Raw genomic sequence first — 20,619 nt, forward strand, 5'->3', positions numbered from 1 at the left:
CGTTGTTGCACTGCTACGATTAAACGTACAACCTCGAACTCAGAATGATAATGGAGATAAATGTTGTATGAAAAAAATAAACTTTATAATTTGCCTGTCAACGGCTGTAAGTTATATGCCTACTTTATAAAGTTAAACCAAGTACTTACCCATACCTAGTCAGTTGGATGTTTAAAGATGTATCGAACCCCAGTGCGCGATTCCGGCACTTAGCCAGTTTTTTGCAGGCAGAAGGTGCCGTAAAATTAATTTGATACCTTTTAGCAGGTGCTTGGGCCATTTCAACTTTATCAGGACCAGGCTTAATATGGGGAAGGCCTACGCTACGTCCAACAGCGGACGTCCTACAGTTGATATCATGATGACGATGACCAGGCTTAATGGCTCGCACAAACGAAGCCACGAGTAGTCTAGTATAACCCAACCAACAAAAGTTGGAAAACCCCCGACATCGTCACTTCAAAGTTAAATATCTCAAAAACGGCGGAACCGATTTTGATAAAACATATCTAAGAACCATCGCTAGAAACCCTGCTTTCAAATAAAAAAACTGCATTCAAATCGGTTTACCCGTTAAAGAGCTACGGTACCACAAGCAGATTCACAAACACACAGACATACAGACACACAGACACAAATAGCGGTCAAACTTATAACACCCCTCTTCTTGCGTCGGGGTTAAATAGGTAAAGTCAGAAACGAAAGTACGTATTTTGTATTTTTGTCTTGAAATTGATATTTTGTTCATAATTATCCTTCCATTGATACATTCACCAGAAATTTAGATGCTTCATTTCATAATACAACGCGATCGCCAAATCGATTCGGCCCAATACAAGTAACATATATTAACCTATATTTACTTGTATTGTGGATTTGGTGTCGGTTGAACTAGGATCCATTTTATTTCGGCATCCAAGCCATATATTATGTATATATAATTGGAGTACGCAAGCCGTTTTTCTCACTCTGTGACGTACATACATTCGTTCGCATAATGCTTTTACGCACCCAAATATTTACATACTTTTCTCGGACACTTTCAAGATCGCACCAAGCAATTCTGAGCCCTGTCACTAAGGCAAAACGACAACTTTTCCCAAGCACTTGACGCCAAGTGATTTCAGCTTCACATACATTTCAGTCCTTTGTCACACTAATGTGTACAATAAAAGGGATTTTTGTCCCCATAAAAAAGTTTTAAAGCAGTTACATTTTGGTGTATAACAATACTTGCGGCGTTGTGGTTGGTCTTATTCTTGAGGAAAATGGCGGCAAAGTCGTTAACTTTGCATTTTAAATCCTCTCTTTCAATTCGAAAGTTAATGTTTAAGTAAAACTCTGAAAAAGTATAGCTTTATAATAACACTGGGAATTTTCAGTTCCATGGCCCTGGGGTATTAAAAAGTTCAAAGTATACTATAGTAAAGCGCGAATAGGAAACGCAGTTTGTAGTCGCGAAAAAACGTGGGTCTTGTTTGTATGGAATAAGTTAATGTTAAAAGAAAACAAGTTTTATTGCAAAATGAGAGTGCTTTTTTTACATAAAACTGACCGTGATTTACCTGTATCTGACCTGATGTTAAGTGCAGATGAGGCCAAAGGAGGCAGATGAGACTGTACTTGCATCGTCGTCCTATTAACATAGCATTATGTACCAAATTTTATATTTTCAAGCTACCTATAATTTGAACAACGAATCGATCTGCCACAGAGCTTTGGCAATTATTTGTTTAATTTGTTCATTAGGCTTGAATGTCTTTTCCTTATATAGCAATTGATTTAAACACAAAAATTTGTAGACTCATTTTAGTGTTGTGACTTTTCTGAATTTAATCCAATTTACGAACGAATTTTCTAGTGAAAGAATAAATTAACGAGACTTCTGAAATAAACTGGCAACATTTGACGCTATTTAAGCTAAGCTTAAAATTTTCGTCGTTTAAATTTAGTTTTATTTACAAAGATAGGTATAAACTTTCTCTTGAACCATTAAAATTCGTTGCATACTTAAAACATAGCCCAAATACAGAGGGATAAACGGCGAAAAACGACTTTCCGATATACTATGTAAAGACAATAATAATAAAGTTAGAGAAGTACGCCGCAAAGAGGTCTTTTACATACGTTTCTTTACACTACCAGCGCTTTCGGAAGGTCCACCGTTGCCAAATAAACGCGCCGAAAGACTGCCAATCGCCTCTAAGTTAGTGAACAAAAACTAAAGAAACTCATCAAGCGGCAAATATTGAAAGTGGGAAGCAACCATGGAGCGACGATAAATTTTAATCAACACCCAAATTGCTTGGGAAATCGGACCGTCCTCATTCCCTTCCATTTGTCTGCGGATTTTCTAACACAATTCCAATGAGAAATTTAATCTTTTTCTGTGCTTTAATTAAATGTGCTCTTTCCGTGATCGCATTAATATTCTTTCGGTTTGAAAGACATTGTTGTCCTTTATTGGCCGATGGCGTCAAAACAGGCCGGATATCCGCTTAAATTACGGCTAGCGTCAAAACAGTAGATTGTACAATAAGTGCACAAAATGCGTCATTTAACCCATGACTTTGATATCCACCCGAGCCGCAGGCGGGGTTGACAGAAAACTCGAGGGTAAAATGTTTTTTTTACCAAGTTATACAGTCTACTTTTTACTGCGGTTGTGAAAAAATCAAACGACAACAGTACTTACCATTTATTTTTCACGCATTGTTGTGATAAATTTGACTTTAATAATACTAACATGGGGTAAAGTATGTATGTCAAGAAAATTTCCTAATTGCGAAAGTGTACGTTTAGATAAAATGCACATTTTGGGAGAGTGGGATTCACGAGCCTACGCTGTCTTCATTATCATCACCATCATATCAGCCGTAGGACGTCCACTGTTGGACATAGACCTTCAGTTGCTTAGGTTGGAAGCGGCCTGCATCCACCTAACCTGCAGCTTTAGCCGGGTCATCCTTCCATCTCATTGGTCATCCTACACAGCGCTTGCCGATCCGCGGTCTCCATTCGAGAACTTTTCGGCCCACGGCCATCCGATCTCCGTGCTATATGGCCTGACCATTGTTAATTCAACGAGCTAATTCGCTTGGCTATTTCGGCCATGTACTGTTTTTTTTTTAATTCAACTGGATGTCAAACGAGCAAGTGGGTCTCCTGATGGTAAGAGACCACCACCGCCCATAAACATCTGCAACACCGGTGTTGCAGATGCCAACCTAGAGGCCTAAGATGGGATAACTCAAGTGCCAGTAATTTCACCGGCTGTCTTACTTTCCACGCCGAAACACAACAGTGCAAGCACTGCTGCTTCACGGCAGGATTAGCGAGCAAGATAGTGGTAGCAATCCGGGCGGACCTTACACAAGGTCCTACCACCTGCATATGTACCTATGTTGTGTATGTACTATGGCCTGCAAAAGTCGATGGACAATTCCAAAACATAATCGTCTGACGCGAGAAACGGCGCCATCTATGTGTTTGAAGTGTATTAGCGGTATTTACTTATTTACTAACTTAGTTAGTTTATTGAGATCTCACTAGATGGCGCCGGCGCTGACCTTAAAAAAAATATTTTATATTCATGTTAGAAATTTGGTATTTCGCTGCCGTAGTAACTAAATTATGTTCCTGCCTGGGTGGGACACCGTGGGATGATACCGCGAATCGCGTAACGACATTTTCTGTCTCTTTCGTACTTGTCGTAAGAGAAGGAGAATATTATTATTCGCATTACTATCGTTTCTTGTCCTTCAAATATTCCAACGATAAATTCTTTGGTGTGTGTGAAGTTCCCAATCCGCACTGGGCCCGCGTGGGAACTACGGCCCAAGCCCTCTTATTCTGAGAGGAGGCCTGTGACCAGCAGTGGGACGTGTATCTATAGGCTGGGATGCTGATAATAATGAAATTCTTTATTTACGAAGACCCACCCATGTTGCGAATTAGTGTCAACTTTAGTAATCTCCAAATCTAACAGTAAATTTACAAAAACACAAACTCAATATTATCGCCTGGTGGGATTTGAACTTGTGACATACGAACGAAGAACGAAGTTCACAACCACTTGACCATATTACTGTTATCTTAAGCGATGAAAATCTGATCTATATCGGGTCGCCTTAAAATTAATCGGTAAGTCATGCGTGTTTAACGAAACTTAGAGGGTAGACTGAAGATCTTCAAAATACCAGGCTATGTTTTTATTACAAAGATTTTGCTGCTTGTTCAGCTGCTTGCAACATCGTTTGATCGTCTCTTTCAAGTTGAATCTGCTTATTATCGTAATTATTCTTTAAAATGAGTTTTCATCGCAATATTGAAATGGTTAAAAGGTGTGAAATTATTAATTTATATGAAGAAGGAAAAAATGTCGGAAATTTCTAGAGAAATTGGAGTTAATGTGAGTTTTTTTTTGTTTACGTTCATCCTACCAACTTCTTCATTAAAATGATATCTATGTTATATTATTTTATGTTTATTTATATTGTTACAGATAAAAACAGTTATATTATGGGTACGACGATATCAAGACGAAGGATCTTTGCTGCATCGTCAAAGATCGGGTAGACCACGACTCATAGATGCGCCGCAGCGCCAGCTATGATGTGGCCCACTGTTAGAGTTGTCTATCCAGAAGAACAAGTGCCGTGCATAACGTTCGTGCAAGATAACTGGCCAATACACCGGTCGCGTATTATGCAAGACTGGTTTGATCAACACAAAAATAATATTAAAGTCGTTCCTTGGCCTGCCAGATCACCGGATTTAAATCCCATTGAAAAATTATGAGGTGTTATAACCATGTCCAAAGTTGGGATAACAAAAATAAGCGAACTCCGGAAACGTTTGAAGTCCACTGTGTAATAATAAGGGACAGTATTCGCGGCTCTAATATGTGTGAAAATCTAGTTGCATCGATGCGATTTTTTTTGCAAGCAGTTATCGACAATCATGGTGGTTACACCAGTTATTAAAATAAAATTGATAGTTACGTGTAGACCGGGTTATATACTCAAACAATTATGTTATAATAAAATATATAAGGTGCGGATATTTTCAGGGTATGTAATTAATAACCTAAGAATTAATTATACACATAAATTATTCAAGTATTGTGTGGTAATATTTTTTTGCTTCATACAAAAATACCATTCCGTCCAAAAATAATCATCCTCGCATTAACATTAACTGTATTTTTTTTATTTAATTTAATTGAAACCAATTAACGACGATGCAAATAATCGATCCTCAAAATATCCGCATCTGATTTTCTAGCACACTGTATTATATGTATAAACCAAAATATTTATCTTTATTTGTGATCCTGTAGGTATCACTTTGTTATGAAAAGTAATTATTTGATTATTATGAACAAAACATTTAATTATACCTTGATAGTTTTGTTTACTTATGTGAGATAAGTGTGAAAGTTCAATATATGACTGTAATCTTATTATAACTGTCAGTAACACATTACACACTACAGTGGATCTACGCCATCAATTATTGATAAGTAAATGTTTAAAACTGGAAAACTTCAATTATTATAATTTATAACGCGTACGAGTCTTATGATAACCCGGTCTCAGGTATAATTTACTTTCAAATACTATTTTTTTATTGGGGTTCAGCTTCAATCCTCTTTCCAGAATCGGAAATGAATACTTAAGCTAATAATACCTCAATAAAATGTTAAAATACAACTTTTGGTCAGGTGCTAATTAAATAACTGAAAATCTCACGCAACACCTAGAAAATATTTTTTCATTTTATTTTAAGTTAGTTGTTTGCGTTTATTTTCGAATATCTTCATTATTTCCTAAAATAATTGTATGTTTTACGTAATCAGTAATTCTACTTCATTTCTAACTTTACGGTCGTAATTTTAATTCCAGATTTAGAAGAAAGCCAAACTGACGCAAAACGGCCAGTATTAAATTATCTAAAGGGTATGAAACATCCCTAAAACATTTAATTGGCGTATGCATTCGTAATATTTAGACTGGGCACAATAAAAAAAGGATTTAAAAACTCAAACACTACCTGATTTAAAACATAGTGTAATCGATTCTACTCTGGATTCTGAGCAAACTTCTTTCTGGTTTTCAGTTATTTAATTAATATTATATAGTATAACATTAATAATTGCGTCAATATTTAATTAATAGAAATATTGTTTTAGGAATAAATTTTTTATGTTTCAAACTTCAAAACGTGTATTATTTCTGTTGCAACGTTATCCTTTTTTCAGAGTATTTTTTTAATTTCCATTTCAGTTATCTACAAAATTTAAATAGAAAGTTATAAATAAAAAATAAGAACAAAAAAACAATTCTGATATGTAGGATACGAACTCATGATCATTTACGATTTTATCTAAGCAGCCGATCAACTCAGCTATCGGCACATTGCTGTTATGGGGATAAAATATCGATCATATCATAATAACTGTTTAACAGCGCCATCTAGTTCATTTCTTGTGAACACCTAACAAAATCGCCAACTCTCGTGTTCAAACGATTATAGAACGTAAGGTGTCCATCCACTTATGCAGGCCAGTGTACCTGTGTATGTAGGGTATGGTTTTTATGCCTTAATACCTACGCCTAAAACGATTTCATTTCAAGTAATTCGTTTTATCCTCCAAAAGGTCGACTATCCATTATTACGACGTTAATTGTAATGGAACAGGATTACTTTCACGAAATCATCTCTTAATAAGATATGATTAGCTAAAACATCCTTAATGGCCGTTATTTCGGTGGCTATAAAAAGAAAATTACGACGAAAAAAATTTGATACATTCTTTTAGGCATTCTTATAAGTAGCTACAATTGAGTGTGACTTTTTTGTCAACACAAGCTTTTTTGTCTAATTTAATGTATCAGGCGTTACTTTACGGAGGTCCATATCAATGAACCAGTTATATTGCTCACCCGCGACCTTACGATTGCTACTTCTATGCAACGAATGTGTGTTTACGCAGCTCCACCTCCACACTACATATAATAACACATAATAATCACACATATCTTCAACACCACACAGCACTGAATGAAAAAATATTGAATCCAAGCTGAAACGGAAACTCAACTAATTACTTCTTAGAACGAACGAACGAACTAAAATATTTTTTTGGCTCACTCGCAACCTTATGATATCTAAGTTTACGCAAATTATGCGTGTTCATGCAGTTCCTCCACCTCCACACTGTAAGAACACACGCAAATCACACAAACCCACCTATCACCACCACCACACTACACTGACGCGTATCGAACTCAATCAGAGTTCATCTTCGAAGCAACACAACTGCTCACCATGTTGCTAGATGTTAGTAGACAGTTTCACTAATAGTTACACAACAGCTTAATAAGTCCACAAAAAATAGTTAATTTTAGTTTTTTGCTGAATATACAATGCATGTCTTATGCTTTGTTGTCCAAACTATATACCCGTCAAGTTTCAAGTTGATTCAACGATAAATACCTACTAATTTTCAGCTTAATTAAATCATAGAAAGTACGAAAAATTATCTGCAAATTTATAAACCATAACTTACTGACTCATAATGATTGGGCTATTCTTTTAAAAGTTGTACCTAAACTTTTCTTCTGGGATTTTGAAATTTTTATGTTATATCTACTCGGAATCAGGAGTAGGTACTATCGATTTTAAAAGGTGAAAAAAAGTGTCCCGAAATTTGCATATAATTTTTGTACAGTCGAGTTCATAAATTAGTGAGCAAAAATGTTATCAAAAATATCTAATTATTGTTAACGGCGTAGAAGCGTGTTCAGATATTTTTGATCAAATTGTTGCTCATAAGTTTATGAACTCGACATATGGGAAAGGTAACAGAATGGAATACAACATTTTTGGACACTTTTTATCACCTAATAAAATCGATAGTACTCTTGTTTCCGAGTAGATATGACATAAAAATTTCAAAATCCTAGAAAAAAGTTTGGGTACAACTTTTAAGAGAATGGCCCATTTGCTACATACGAACATTGTTAGTTATATAAGCGCTTGTAAAAATATACTTTTGCAACACAAAAATATCATATACGCTCATATTCATTACGTAGGTATACATACGTATACAATTATTAATTAACATAGAAACATTGATCTTTTAATAGATACTCGTAAGATGAGATATTAGTTTTGAGATGCGGTAAACGTTACAGCCCATCAATTTAGATTAGATACGTAGTTTTTGCTAGCTAATTGACAAGACAGCCCCTAGTTGGGCGCCATCTTAGGCAGTTGTCTCACCGCGGGCGAGGAAACGATTTGCTATCGACTATTTTCTCGCTCAAGAAACGTACAAAAGATATAAGATCCTGTGTGAGTAAAAGAGACACATATATTAATAGTTGATCGCTGGCGGTTCACACCGCCGGCGAGAACTCGCTGTTACATCATTTGTCGCAGCGACAAAAGCTATAAAACTCGCTGAGCTATAAAACTAGCTCAGCGATACTCGCTTAGCGCTGTTAGTTTGGCGGCCGCCTGGCTCGAGCGAGTAGAGCGAGTAATCGCCCGTCGTGCTTGAACACTCGCTTTACACTGCTCGCCCACTCGTTTCTAGTTACTCGCTCTGCTCGCTTCTCGCTCATCGCCGGCGGTGGGACAAGTGCTATTGACTTGTTTCCGGTAAACCAGTCGGGCACTGATGTAGAAGGTTTACGGATGTGATCGGAATTGGACGGACATTAGTGATGTAGCAACAACTTGATTCCCACCGGTGTGGTCTAAAGCTTTTGTATGACGTCAATGATGATAGATAAGTATGAAATGGAGTTACATCTCAAGATATACGTCACTCATGCTTATCTCAATCTCCTGGGCTATTTACTACATACCAATAACTGGACATTGTGGGACGGCAAAGTACAACTGATGTTAGTCAGAGAAAATTTAATATAAAATTTCCATGTGAGGTTAGATGAATCGCTGAACAAACGGATAGAGATACTCTGATCTGTCGAGTTACTAACAGAACGTATTTGTTTCTATCAGTAACTTAATAAAAACACTAATGGTTTCCAGCCGGAGCTCCAAAAATCTTCTGAATAAAATAACAATTCTTGTCCAGTGGCTAATATTTATTTTCAACGAACACACTATTTCACCTTTACTTTCCAAATATTTCATAGTAATTTACGGCCCCAAAAAAGTATAAACAAACTCGAGAATCCTTAAGCATTCTAAATGGAGTTTTTCTTGTATAACTACCCTATAAACCTCTTCCGAATAATATTATCCGACTTTGCGGGATAAAGTACCTTACAACTTTGATCATATGGTCGGAAGTTGCGTAATGTTTTTATGTACTTAGAAAAGGTTTGAGGTGGGTGACGTTTTTTTGTGAAATATTTTCTAAGGCGAAATGTTTTGGCAGTTATAAGAGGGCCTAAGAGACAATTGGGGCAAGCACAAGATTGAATCTTGAAGTCGATTTAAGAACGTTCACTTTTAAATGTCCTGAATTTGCAACTAACGTCTTTGTAAGTCGAATGTACACAATTAATTATTTATGTAGGTACATGTATCTGTTTACAGGTTTATTACTTCAATAATGAGATACTTTACGTAGTGCGCGACAAAAAAATATGTTCCTTTAGTATTGTAAATACACCTGGTAGACATTTCAGGTTTTCTAGTTATTTAACATGAACTTTTAAAATATTTTTAGTTGAATAAACATGATGTCAGTGGCAGAGTTTGTAGAGTTGCTGTATTATTATCAAAGCATATTTTATTCTAGAGAAGAATAAATAAAATGTATGAGCTTTTAAAACCCATGGTCATTAACCTTTATCAGAAACTAGTTTCCCGCGGCTTTACCTATTTTTAGTACAAATTTTGTTTGCTAACTGTCTTTTTATTCTTCTTCTTCAACTGCTCTCCTACGAGTGAAGGTCGGCTGTTAGCTGCTGGTCTTTTATTGACTAGGTTTTCTTGCATTTCAAGCAAGTCTGACCACCAAATATGGATGAGATTAATCGATTATACTTGCAAAATTGAATAACAACGGAACAAGTAAAAGTATCGTCCATTAAAATCTTTTATGAAATATTAAACAACATACAAGTAAAACTAAACGAAAAAAAGGAAAAGAAATCCGTTATCGTGCACGTAAAATTATTCCTAAGTACATCTCTATGATAATCAAAGTATCACTCCTAGATCAAGACCGTATCAACTCAGAATAATGGACCATTTTAATTTAGACAATCCAATTTCTGGAAGGTCTAAATTAAAATGGTGTATTATTTTGAGTTGGTGCGGTGTTGATCTGAGAGTGCGGTACATGCAATTATTTTAATTTATAAATGTACGAGTCAAAGATAGATAGTTATTTTAAGTCAAACCAGTTACTTACAATTTTCATGAAGACTTCTTATAACTTTTTAGGAACCTGCAACAAAAAAGTACTAATGTTACAATTATACTGATAACACACTCTGTCTTTCCGTAAATCTTTATATTTTCGTTATCCGTTACACTATGTTACTTTTAAGCTATAAGACCGCCTATATATTGTCTACCCTGAATGCATGTCTAATATATAGTTTTTTTTGTACCAATTTCTGGTGTGCAATAAATAATATTTGTATTTGTTTGTATTTGTATGTTATTCCGTTTTATTTACAACGTTCTTGTTGTTAGTGATATGAAGGCGGAAAAAAACAACAAAATTCAATACGTTTATTATTGTAGTAAGTACGTAAGTATTACGTTGCCGAACAGAATACGACGCAATACTAGCTACGGTAGAAAGTATTTTTTCCAAAACAAAAATTATTTACCAATAACTGTTGTTATAAATAAAAATGTGAGTATATTTGTTTGTTTATTACGCTTTCCCGTTAAAAGTACCTACTCAACCAATTGTAACGAAATTTGGTATCATGGTTTTAGTTCGAGACTCTCAAAAGGGCGTCGATAAGTTTTTATCAAAGATAACCTAACCTAACCAATAAAACCAGCCAAGAGCGTTTCGGACACGCTCAAAATAAGGTTCCGTAGCCATTACGAAAAATTGAGTAATATTTTTCTAAGGGTTTCGTATTTTATACGGAATCTTCCAAGTTTAGGTATATTTTATAACTTAGGCTGCTATTTACTCTTAAACTAATAATAATTCTCAAGCAAACTTAACCGTTTATGAATTTTTTGCAATTTTAATGAAAATTTGCACTTTAATGTAGAATATTTCGAAAACAAATCACTGAATCGAAAAATCGTCTTAGCAAACGTGTAATGGTTGTAAAAGACCTATCCAAGGATACCCCGCACCATAGGGTTGGATGAGGAAAAAAAATCACCCCCACTTTACGTCTATCGGAGGTACTCTAAGAATTTTTTATTGTACCATTTTGTCAGCATAGTTTACATTATATAAACGTGCAAAATTACAGCTTTCTAGCATTGATCAGTTCCGTTTTTGCCATTTTGGCTCCGGAACCCTAAAAAGGTGGAAAACCCCCGACTTTGTCACTTCAAAGTTCAATATCCTCATAAACATGTCTAAGAACCATTGCTAGAAAACCTGATTTTAAATAAAAAAAACTTAGTACTGTACGTAATACATCAAAAAAAGTCGCACTAAAGGTACATTGAACTTGTATGGTATTTATATTAGCTTGTCGTACGGTGTACAAACACAATTGTTTATTCGACCTGTAAATTGCTTTACCACACCCGGGTTCAATGTCATTCGCACATCATTAAACGCGAGGATCTGTTTACGTTTGCAATTCTATGTTACCATGGACATACAGAAAATGAACACAACTTTTTCCTTGCCAAAAAAAATGGAAGCTTAGTGGTTTCAGCTATCGCCTTTCGCGCAAACGATCGAGTGGCACTTCTATGGTACTTTTCATAATTTTCGAGCGAAGTTATACTTATTTTAAATTATCACGAGCCTTCTCGAAAACTTTTGTTTTCAGATAGCTATTTAATAACGGTAGCCTTGACCCTCTCACTCTGAGAAGAAGCACTTGGAACACGTATAATATATTTTGCCTTCCTGTTAAGACAAAAATGAAATACAATTTTAAAAAGTTTATAGCTGCTCTGCTCTAGTAACGACTTAGGTACTAAAATAGCTTGAAAAATCAACATTAAGTAATGAACTCCCTATCCAGCGGAATTTCAAAATCAGCTTTCTGGATTAAAAGTGTAGGGAATGCTTGATGGTGGGCGTAGATAAAAAGGCGAAGATTGTTTAAACACTTAATTTAATGCGACAAGGTAACAACAAGGTAGCCGTGCGGCCAAGCTCACGTTTAACAGACGACTGGCAAGATGGCGCCGGCACAAAAAAATCGGCGGGTATGCCTAAAACACTACCCTCTTAAAAAAAACAACAATTAAAATAAACATGAGCGCGTCGCTAACAAAAAGATTGGGCTGTTAGTTAATGATTCGGAATGCAATACAGATAATTATAATTCACCACTATGTAATGTTTAGTCGAACGCATACCGTGCGAATGTAACAAAATCTTCAAAAAACACAGTGAGTGATTCAATCCTAAAACCCAGCCCAATTCCGACATGCCCAACGAATTCGAGCAAGAAACGAGATAAAGACTTGCCGTTGTAACACATTACTCTTCTTGCCTCTCGGCAAGAGTCCCGGGATGTAAGAGGCATAAATCCGGCAAAACCCCGGAGTGGGGACAAACTGAATTTGCATAAACCGCTTTGACATGGGACCATTCGCTTGCAAATGCGTTACGATGCATAAACAGAGTTTTATTGTTCTGTTTTGATATACGGCAATAAACGTGTTAATTCTTCGGGACTTCTTATTTTGTTGCAAGGGGCTCTCTTATTTTTCGTCGAAAATATGTTTCTAAAATGGTTCATCTCCCAACTGTTTCATATGAACGTTTCAAGTATTTCTGGATTGTTGTAACAAGCCTAACTATATCCCGAATAGTTTACACTTTCGATAAAAAAATGTTCGTCCAAATGAAACGGTTGGCAAATGAATCATTTGCGAAAAATATTTTCTACGAAAAGCCAGGATTGCAAGGGTGCAAAGATAATATGGCGAGTTGACCTTATCTTGGTGTGGAAGCGAGACATATAACGAGTCAGCGATTCGGGGTAGATATTTTTCACCTGTCTCGGATTCTGTGGGCGAGTAACAGTAACAGTGGTCTTATACTCGTTACCACGACGGTTTAGCTCCTTCGTCAGTGCTGACATGGACAGAAGCCGATGGGAACAAATAATCCTATCCAAATGTAGACCGTCCGCTGATAACCACGATCCTCAGTCATGAGGGAACGACTAGAATGGATGGACTCGTAACCAATCGAATCCCATAGGGTTGCCTGATACTTTTGCCACGGACAATACTTACTCTACTTGACCAAATTTGGTCAAGGCAGTGTGCACTGCATTTCTGAATTACCGCAAAACGAGGCTACTTTGCACCAATTTTTGCTCCAAATTTCGTAATCTTTGTTTTATTTTAAAAATTATTATACTGTGGTATGTTCATATAATTATGTATATTGTAAAGTAGATCACCCCTACTATCATGCAGGCTTGCTTAAACTACGTCATAATGTTTTTTTAATATATATATTTAAACTTTAATTTAGGAGCAATGTTACCCGGCGTTTGGGTAACTATGCTACTGAATTTAATTTAATTCATAATTCATACTAGGAGGCGTTTGCTGTATTTTTACCACATCATTATCATTGCACTCTGTCTTATCACTGTACGGCGTCTGACAGGAAAAGAAAAGAAAATATCGAAGCTAAAATTGAAGTTCAGTGTTGCCACTTTATTGGGAAGTGTATAGTGTACCGGGACTTCGACCTGCAAGACATTTAAACAAAATACAGAACTGAAGAATAGTTACCCAGTGGGGGTGGGGGCAAAGTAGCCTCGTAGGTATTACGTACATTGAATTTTGTGTTTGATTATTATACACACATTGGCTTATTGTCCCGTCATCGTCATAGCCAAGTGAATTAGTTGAATTAGTAGTTGCACGGAAAACAGATCGTACATGAAATCAAAAGCTATCGTAACTCAAAATTTAGCTCTTTTGAGTTTCTTAACTCAAAAAGCTCCTTAGTTTGAGTTACGACAGTTTTTGATTTCATGTACGAGATGGCCGCTGAGGCCCAAAAATTCACGAATAAAGATCGCGAATCGCTATGTGAAGAGTAGGACGTCCCCAGACGAGATGGACGAATGGCTTGATTAAAGCCGTGAGTTGACAGTGGATGCAGTTGCTTCCAAATGATGCAACTGGAGGTCTATAGGAGGGGTGAGGCCTATATCCAATGGTGGGCGTCCTACGGCTGATAATGATGATGATGATTACTCTATAAAAATATTTAACAAGAACTACAAAACAAGTTAAATTAAAGGTTTAATGATAGTGAATAAAAAAATCACAAGAACGCAAACATTTAAGAACAATAACATTAACATATCATTTCCATTCTCAGAGTGTACAACGAACAAGTGCATGTACTGCATGGGATTTGCATACGACGGTTTATCCGGTGCATTTGTTTGCGCCGGTACACTCCGACTGGAAATTTGAATGCAAATTTTAAAAATCTGTTTATTTGATTTTCATTTTTATACGTTTCACACAATACAACTTAGTTGCATTGTTTTCTATGAAATTGGTAAATGGTTTTATTTCCAATCATCAAACGAGCGATAGTTGAATCTTGAATTACTGACAGCTATAATTTTTTATTTTAACTTCTCTCATTATTTTTAATTTATAAATTTTGTGTGATAATTGTCAACTAACGTGACAAACAAATTTTAATCATTTTATATCATCTCGGCCCATAACCATCCCACTGCTAGGCCTCCTCTCAGAATGAGAGAGCTTTTACCGTATTTCCTAAATTAATAATTAAAACAAATAGTTGCAACCATTTTTAAATGTCGAACATACATAATATACTAACCTTACTACGAGTAGACTTCCAAAGTGCAGTTAACTGCTCCTTTTCGATATTAAAGCGGATAATATTCTCAGAACATTCTCAGACCCACAGTATTTATGATAGTAGAAGACATAAATGGCATCCGGTATGGAAATGAAGTCTGAGAAGACGCTGTGAGTCCGTTATGAATTGATGTTATTTTTGAGAAGTATTTTTATAAAATATATTATTATATACGTCCAATTCATTTTTGAGTCATTCGCATTTTGTCCCAGTTTCCCAGAGCAATGAATATCGCGGGCATCTACTTTATCTGCTTTGTCATCTCGAAATAATCAGCTCAAGTAGAAGTGACTCGCTTTTCCACTACTCACGTCCCTTTCTAGATGGACTAGAGCGGCAGAGAATATCGAGAGAGAAATGAAAGATTTATATCCATTTTCCTAATTCGTCATGTCCAACCTAGATCATCTTAAGTGCTAAGGTTTAGTGGCCGATTTCGACAGAATGAGTTGTTCATATTTCTTTCCTATCTAGATGGATTATTTAAGCTTAATTTAATGGTACCTATTTACTGACCATTCAGACAACCCATTGGGGAGCGAACTAGATATTGATATCGATTCGATATCGTTGATATCGAATTAATGTTTATACTCACGTCATGATTAAATCTGAATATTAGATTTATCGAGAAGTGTAATTATATACTAGAGTTTACCCGCGGCTTCGCATCCATCCATCCATCCAGCCATCGTAGACGTCCAGCCGTTATAGCTTGAAAGAGTAACAAACACACACACACACACACACACAACACACACACACACACACACACACACACACACACACTTTCGCATTTATAATTTATAATATAAGTGATTTTTAGATCACCACCGCCCATAAACATCTGCAACACCAGGGGTATTGCAGACGCGTTGCCTAAGATGGGATACCTCACGGGCCAGTAATTTCACCGGCTGTCTTACTCTCCACGCCGAAACACAACAGTGCAAGCAAATAAGTAATAATATTAGTAAGTAAGTAGTAGTATAAATGGAAAATAGGATATTTGTTTTTTTTTTCTTTTTTTTTTTTGATATTTGTTAGATGATAAAAATCAGTCGGATTAATACGGAAGCTTTGTAATCGGTAATAATCGGTACCTACAGGTGTACTTAGTGAAATAGTTATTTATGCAACTGTATCGTAATAGGGGCCCTTAAAACAGGGGTGTGGTTTTGGTTTTGTGGCGTGATCTGAATTTTCACGATAGGAACGGTTATACTTACAGATACTCGAGTCTAAAATTAGGCGAACAACTTGCCATAGTTACACCAGTGCTGTAATATTTATATTAAATAAAAATCTTAATATCGATGTTAGAAAAAAACTCAACACAAAATAATAATAAGAGAGATCTTTTATTCGAAAGATTTCGAAAAAAATGTTGAACATCGGAAACGACGCCATCCGCCGTTTGAATTTATTGACCTTTCATATATGTCATTCGATTTAACTGCCATCGGCTTGCTTTGTACTATTTCCGTTATTGTGAAATTTTCGTTACTTTATTCTTTGTTGTATCCTTTTTGTCGTTTTCAGGCATAAAGGTATGAGAATAAAGTCCAAAGTGACAAACATTTTCATTCTAGTTCTACACAAGGTTATATCGAAATATTCCTGTGCCTAATTTTTTTTATTTGTCTGGTAACATTTTCAACTGTCAATCCAGTTCGCCTAATTTTGGGCTTGAGTATAATACACATGTAACGCCAGTGTTGCCATGTGTGTCATGCTTGACAGCCTGTAGTCGAAGGCGAGCTAACGATTGTCATCCTGTCAGCGTGTAGATCGAAAACCCTGAAACAATTGCCTCAGGAATTACCGCACTTCTATTTATTATAAAGTTGGTGAAGTTAAATGACATGTGAATCGTTGTGAAATTTTGTAATAATATATTTGTTCTGTAAGGTTACAAGGGCAGGTTTCTATTAGTACTGCAAAAAGTATCAGTCCTAATCCCTTTTCTTCATGTAAATCAGGTCCTTACCAGATTTCATCATTTTTATTATTTAAATTTATAATGAAATAGTACCTAATCCTAGTTTTATTAAGAAAAAAGCAAAGAAGCAGAAAAAATCTAATCAGGTCAAATGTGTTCACATAGGTGCCTACTTATTTACCAATCATACAAATATAAATCTCATCCCTGAACGCCCAATAGTAGGTTTTTGTACCCTTATAAAAACTGTCAGTCGATCAACTCATCTCCCCCGCATTTCCTCGAATATAGGAAGGGACAGGACCTACAAATCTCAATGGAGGGACGACCTTTTTTTGCAAAAATGAAAAATCATGACGGCCCCTTCAAGGACAAATCAGGGAAATCCATTGGTAAAAGGTTAGTTTTGGGTCCCGTGAAAAATTGCATGTTATCCTTATCCGGAAACGCTTTTTGTATGGTTCAAGGAAGTTCGCTCAAATATCGAAACAGCCAGCCAATTAGAGGTTTTAAGAGAGGAAGAAAAAATAACTTGGACATGTCAGTAGCGTTTCTATGGTGACTACAATAGCATGGGCGGATATTAAAAGAAATCATGGAATGGGCTGATGATTGGTTCGAGTATGCTCTGAATGGAAAATTGGGAGAAGTAAAATCTTTAGCCCAAAAGTGGAATGCTATTGTAGGCTACGGGAACGGGGAGTTCAACCACAATTTTAGAAATAATATTGGTGTTTTATCTTCGGATACATTTTGAATTTTTACACTGAACTGACCCCAAAATAAAACGACACTGCTTTATCACCTGGTCAGCTGCGTGCAGGTTGGGTCAGAAAGACCGTCAAATAACGAAAAATACGCGTAGTGAAGTCAAAGTCAAAGTCAAAATATCTTATTCAATTTAGGCTATAACAAGCACTTATGAATGTCAAAAAAATCTACCTCTGTTGAGAAGAATCCGGCAAGAAATTCAACGAGGTATATTTTTTTAAACAGATTTACAATATTATTAAATGATAGCTTGGTGTTCCCATCTTTTTATATGAAGCGGCGACATGGAGTCAAAGATTCAGGATCGAACATAGATTTCTCTGGCAATGTGGTGCTGGAGATGCATGCTCAGAATATGCTGAACTCATTGGACTAGCGTGTCTATACTCAAACAGTTAAATATTAAACAACGAGTACTGCCTTTTCGCAACGTAACGTTTGGCAACCTGTTTCATTTCGCAACTTTTCATTTCGCAAACTCAAAAACTGTAAATATTTCAGGATTTATTTCAGGGCCATCGTGTAGAACCCTTTAGGTTAGGTTAGGTTAGTTTTATAAAAATCCTGAAATATTTACAGTTTCAGAAATATTAAACAGTCGGGAAATGAAAAGTTGCGAAATGAAACAGGTTGCCAAACGTTATTCGCCGAAACATTAGTAAACCATTAAACAAATACTATTTTGCAACTGCGAACTTTAAGGTTCTTTTGAATACGAATTTTTTTGGGAATCCTAGACTCAACATAAAGCCTTGTCTGTCACACCTAAATAATGTGAAGGTGAGGGGGAAGCGGGAGAGGGTAAACCTAAAGGGGTGGGGATAACCGTGAAGACGAATGTCCCGTCAGTCGTAACTTGTTTAATGAGGTATCTAGCTCGATTGTGGTGACAGAATGGCGGCTCAGTAAAACTCTAGTCGTACATATACCTATATATGACCTGTAGTAGTGTCGCTATCTCATGGGAACTATGCAATTTTACGGGATGAAAATTTTCTATTATGTCGTTCTCAGGGTCTCAAAATGTGTTCATAGTTACTATATTTATTTAAATCAAGTTAGCAGTTTAATCGTAAAGAGGTAACAGACAGACAGACAGAGTTATACACTTATATAACTCTGTCTCACACGACTGAGTTTTTCGGAATTCATGTGCAAAATTACATTAGACATTTACCATGAGCTTCACGTTAATAGAAAATATCGTGGAGGAACCTGCACCTGCATACACCAGCGATGAAGTTTAATGGTGTGTATGAAATTCCCAATCCGCACTGGCCCCTCGTGAGAACTAAGAAGCCCATAATTTTGAGAAGAGGCCCGTGTGCCCTGCCGTGGGAGGGTAAATAGGCCGAAATGAAATTTTGTGGTATAAATAGGGGGCAGGAGTCTGAAGGATGAAGCTGCCTACCCTGGAATTGAACTTCTGCACGCCAATGAAAAAAAAATAATCATGGGACACTTGACACTAATTGACCTAGTACCAAACTAAGCAAAGCTTGTACTATGGGTACTAGGCAATAGATAAATATACTTATATAGATAAATACATACTTACGAGACCATATTAAACATCCAAGACCCGAAAAAAAAACATTCGTATTATTCATATAAATATCTGCCCCGGCCGGGAATCGAACCCGGGACCTCAAGCTTCGTAGTTAGGTTCTCTAACGTCTTGGCCATCCGCTCGTCCGGCCAATGAGTCATCACAGTGTCCTTCGGGGAAGGCATAATCTATCAATGGATATCTTTCAACTAACGATGTTGATTGTTGATCTTATTCGGCCGATTTCGGCCATGACAACAGCTTTAACTCCGACGGTGTCAATCATGCGCTCGCGAGTGGCTTAATACGTAACCAATCTTCTTAAAGAAGATCCTAACAATGATAATGATGATATAGGTACTTATTGATTTTTCGACTTAAATTTTATTACAACCACCCTTTCACTTTGAGCTAGTGACACTACTTAAGCCTGACGTTTAATCAACATCCCGTCGTCTTTTTGTAGCCCAACATTTTTTAGCTTGCGTCCGGTAAAAACACATCTTTTATGTCTAGATACCGACTTGTTCCCACGAAATGACAAATGACACAGATCATTCAACCATTTGTCCCGGGTCCGTCCGTGCTATCTAGATACCTTTATTGTATACGATTTTTCAAAACAAAAAATATTACGAAGACTATTCGGGCCACGGATTTATTGGGGTACCTATTCGATATCGATTCGTATATTGCCGAGTAAGCGTTTTGTGTGAAAGATTATACCCTACGTTCGGAGATCCATTATGGCTCAAGTAAAAAAGCTGTCAAGCGTGAGCCGAGCAGAGACCCGAGATTCTAAATGAATGACATCGAGCTATGGTGCGTAATAAGGTGTTAAAATTCTCGTTCTCGCTCTTGCCGGCTGATGTTGGGAATAAATGGGATAGGGTTGGCTAGTGTGCCAGATGTACCTAAAGATGAGTGCACACAGCTACATAGTGGAAACTGTTCAACTGCTACTTACTGACTCTATAGAGAGGTTTTTACCTAGAAACGGGATGCAGAACTGAGAGAGTGGGTAAATAAAATTCTGGATAGAGAGGAGAAGCTATTGAAAAAATGGCAGAAAGCGAAGAGGCTTGGGCGGCATTTTGTGTGTTTGCCGACGACATCATGTCGCAGAAGGAGGCGGCGGAGCGGGAGCGGGAGGACGACGTCAACTCGCTTCCGCAACGCCGAAGGAGACCAGGTCGGCGGCGACGTGCCTTCGCAGGCCGAATACTGCCGCAATGACGGCGACCAAGGTGAGGTTGGCGGTGGAGCCAGCCTTCTGATCCGCCGCGGGGCGTTGCCCCCTGACGCCCAGCCTCCAGTGGTGGA

General features: G+C 36.8%; 1 protein-coding gene across 4 annotated transcripts in view; it reads right to left on the reverse strand.

Moving 5' to 3' along the window:
* Positions 1–20,619, reverse strand: part of LOC141435320 (zwei Ig domain protein zig-8-like) — a 283,174-nt gene that overhangs the window by 160,157 nt on the left and 102,398 nt on the right. For all 4 annotated transcript variants that reach the window (XM_074098025.1, XM_074098024.1, XM_074098027.1 and 1 more), the window contains exon 2: positions 10,406–10,441. The gene's annotated coding sequence lies outside the window, so the exon portion shown is untranslated. The remainder of the gene's footprint in view (positions 1–10,405; positions 10,442–20,619) is intronic.

The sequence above is a fragment of the Choristoneura fumiferana genome, chromosome 14, assembly GCF_025370935.1.
Source record: "Choristoneura fumiferana chromosome 14, NRCan_CFum_1, whole genome shotgun sequence".
Taxonomy (NCBI): domain Eukaryota; kingdom Metazoa; phylum Arthropoda; class Insecta; order Lepidoptera; family Tortricidae; genus Choristoneura; species Choristoneura fumiferana.